Source organism: Takifugu flavidus, chromosome 4, assembly GCF_003711565.1.
Source record: "Takifugu flavidus isolate HTHZ2018 chromosome 4, ASM371156v2, whole genome shotgun sequence".
NCBI classification, from domain to species: domain Eukaryota; kingdom Metazoa; phylum Chordata; class Actinopteri; order Tetraodontiformes; family Tetraodontidae; genus Takifugu; species Takifugu flavidus.
The window spans coordinates 6,934,014-6,938,227 of NC_079523.1; positions in this window are offsets into that span (position 1 = coordinate 6,934,014).

Genomic DNA, 4,214 nt, shown 5'->3' on the forward strand with positions numbered 1-4,214 from the left:
GCATTTTCAGGCATACAAATTATTTCAGAAAAGATGATTTTAAAATAATAGAAAAAAAGAAAACGTCTATGCGGTGTTTAAATGCCTCTATATTATTAGCACCTCTACAGAGAGTAAGAGAAAAGTTAATTAGCTTTTCAGGTTGACCTTGTCCAGTTGATTTTCTGTCTCCTTCAGCCTCCCACGTTCCACCTCCCTTCTTACTGGCCCTCCTCGGTGAAAAGAGCATATGGTCTAAAACCAGCGAGCAATGATGATGCCTTTATTTCCACAAAATAATCAGGATTTAACAGTGTTCATGCGAGAGATGATGCTTTCTTTTCTTTTTTTTAGCAAAACAAGCAAGCTCTTTTTGACCTCCACTTTGCTCTCTGACATTGTAGTAATATGTGACACACAGGTGTTGTGCCCATAAAGGTGGACATGACGGCTATAAACTGAGCCAAGAATTATTAAATGCTTTGATGTGGTTATGTGATTTGGTTATATGCATCATTACAACGCAAAGTTAAGCTCACCTGTCCTTTTCATCTCTTTGGCTACTGTCTTCTGCCTCCCTTCCTGTCCCTAGCTTCACAACCCTCGCCTTGATCCCAAACGCCATCATATTTCTTCTTCTCATAAATTGTTGAGGTTTCTGTTCCCATCAGGTGCTTCGCCTGACTCCAGCATACACAAACTGACGCGGTTATTTTTCAACATCCACACCTTCGGTTAGTTTTCTCATAATTCATCATAGTAGTTTCATGTTAAATTGCCACTCTATAACCGAGGTGATGAATACATCCAAATGAAAACATCCCCGATGTTTGCAGTTTTGGAGATGATTAAAGTTTCTGCTGAGGAGAAGAAAAAAAAAGAATGACGCAACCGTCATTTTTTTGGATAAGTAGATGCGCTCGCCTCTTGTTCCGAGCATGTTCATTCATTTAGAATAACCATGCAGCCACCGAGTGAGTTGGAACAGAAGCCCCAGTTTAAAGTGGAAGAGAGCGGGGGAGCAGCTGGACCAAATTCACCTGCCACTTCCAATGTGTATCAGAAATTGCACTCACCACCAGCAACCCCACTCCAACAGTAGGGGAGGGACTGCAAAAAAGTAAAAAAAAAAATAGTGGAAACTGAAGGCCAGTGTGAGCTTGGATCACACAAATCACGGATACTAGATCGAATCGAGGGCAGCGACGGAAATGGGAAATGGCTACATTCTTTGAGACCTGCTGTGTTTGATAGACAAGGTTTCATGCTTCATTAAGGTGAAGGAATGGCTGTAACATTGATTTACAGCCGGTGTCCAATCTGACAGGGAGTAAAGCACAACTTTTGTTGTATCTGTTGACTTCGGAGCTACAGTGACCGAGTGGATGACCATGGTTCTAATTCATCGTTGAAATTAGGAAGCGTGTGGTGGTTGTCAACATTCATCGTGTTTATTTCAAACTTGCTGTCCGTGATACGTGACCGCTAAGCATCTGTGGTTCGCTAGGTAATGCATGTTTAAAGGCAGAGCATTGAGGGCACAAAACACCAGAGGTGCCAATAAGGAGATTCAGCAAGGAAGAGTTCTGTTATTTTGGACTCAAGGTTAGGACCCAAAAGCACAACTGATGGGCAAAAATCGCTTTGTATCCTTCATAAATAGCAAAAAAAATAAATAAAAAAAGAGGAAAACCTAAAAACACAAAGACTTGATCTGATGAAACCTGACCTTAATTCTAAGGATCATTTTTCGGAGGTAGACCATGTTGTGCTCATCAGCTGTCCACCCCCCTCCCTGCAGGTCTGCTGGTCCAGACTCAGCCAGAGACCAGACTGGAACCCAATCAATGATCCCTATCGAGATCTGAAAAGGGCTGTCCACAGACAGGTCCCATGGTACCTGAGAGAGCACGATGAATTGCACGTTATCGGCCAGGTGATGGGCAGGAACGAGAACACGGGGAAAGAAAGATCACATAAATATAGAAAGCATCAAAATAAAACTAAACAGAATAACAACAACGGAAATAGTTGAATTGAGTTCGCAACAAGCTGAGCTGGCACAATGCTACTAACTGGCTTTTTGGTTAAAAAATGAAAAATAAAAAAGGTTAAAGTAAATCTGGATACATTCACTTGGATCGAAATGTGATTAGTATATTTCAAATGAATCATGGTGGTGCAAAGAGACGGGAAGCTATGTTTTTGTCATTGGCCAAATAATTTCAAACCAGTTTTGGAGTGCAGATCACCTGGAGAGATAAGCATGCAGCTAAAATGAGAGTGTGTATCCCGGCAGGATCATGTGGTCAAAGCGGACATGTGTGACATCTTCAGCAGCATTTATCTGTCCAAGCGACATCTGGCAGATGCGCTGTATAAGGAATAATTACATTTCATTATTGTTTGAGCTGAAATGATCTCTGCTTCTTTGAAGACTGTATCCCTCTTTTTATAGATGTTTGGTGCCACTGTGATGAGAACTGCACCATTTAAATGTCAGAATGATTATGAAGCATCCTGGATGCAGGAAGGCGGTGAAGATCTGCAGATCTGTGGCTAAAACGCACAGATCCCAATGAACCAAAGCGCGGCTCTTCCAGGCTGTGCTTCTGCGTGCAATGACCCGATGCCTCACATGGAGGCAGTACTGCGTCACGGTAACGCTGAGGAGAGACGCAGACAGGCTTCGCCAGGCCTGCGAGGGACTGCGTTCCTAATCTAGGGTGTATAAATCGACCGCAAAACAACTGATATCCTGATTATTATCCTCAGTTTCTCGCAGAACATTTGATCCCAAATCTGCTGTTTTGTGATCTACAGCGATCACCTATTTTCTTTTGTGCTTTTAATTTAGTTTTCTTGTTGTCTAATAAATAGGCGAAACAAACTGACACAGTAGTTGGAATACACATACACATTTCCTTATAGGACAATATACGCTTAGATGTCTTGAGCTTAAATGTCTCTTGGTCAAAGGTGAGATGTGAAAATATTACCTGGCTTTTTTCATTCGCAGCTAAATGCCAGGACTGTCTCTGCGTCCCGCTGTGTCCCAGTCCGCTGTGTCCACACTCGTGATGTTAATAAAAAGATAATCCTGGCCGGAGCTGCTGTAATTCACTACTGACTGCCTTCCACTGGTCCCCCCGCCTGTATCCATACCCAGTCTGGCGTCCAGCCCTGATCAGACGGAGCTGACCGCAGTGACTCCTGCTGCGATAAGAAACTGTCAATTAGGCAGATGGCTGACTGAGATAATCACAGGTTTGTGGAAAGTCTTGATACACCGTTAGTTTTCAAGGTACCATCAAATTCATGGTAGAAAATGCTTCTTCCGCCCCCCTTAACGGGTAGATAACTGCTGGTGCCGAATGCTGTATATAGATTATTAATATTGATGAAAACCACAAACAAACACAAAATAAATGAAAACAGTCACATGGAGAGATCGAGTAAGACACAGTGGGAAAAACTAATACACTCTTAGCAGCTCAGTCAATCATCCAGACAGGCAGTTATCCAGGGGGGACAATTCATAATACGGAGACAGAAAGTCAAGACGGACATTATACAGGGGAGCCATCCGCAGCCAGCCAGTCAGAAACGTATGGCTGATTGACAGTATCTTGTAAGCCTACACAAACAGAAACTCCATCAGACAAACACTCCTCCACAAGGACGCACACTCCAGATAGGCGAGCAAACACTGCGCGTCCCAGATCAGTTCATTTTAAAGGTCCACAATCAGGCAGGCAGCAGCTGGGTCTGGCCATCGGGGAGAGATGCAGGGCCACGCTGCCCCAATATATCCATGCAACATTAATATTTCAAAATTGTTTCTCTCTGAATTTATAGTCCAGCCAGCTTGTGCCATCGGGTTCCATCACACACGGGCACTTACAGTAAATGTTGGGCGAAAATAATGGCTGCTCACATGAAGATGAGAAAGGAATCACTCTTTTCCTGGACTGAACTGTCACACTAAAACACAGTCAAATTACATAAAATAAAGCCTCTCAATCCAAATATGTGCTCAATTTTCTGTTAGGAAAACGTTTAAATCCTCCTATGTTGGTATTGTGTAAACAATTTTTGCTGCAGTTACACAACTAAGACGTGAAGTTGTTTGGCTTTGTGGAACTTAAAGAAACCCCATAACCACAACCGTGCCAGTGAGGTTGCCAGTGCATGAGATCTGCTGTGCGCGGCAGGCAAGGGATGGGAGAGGGGGG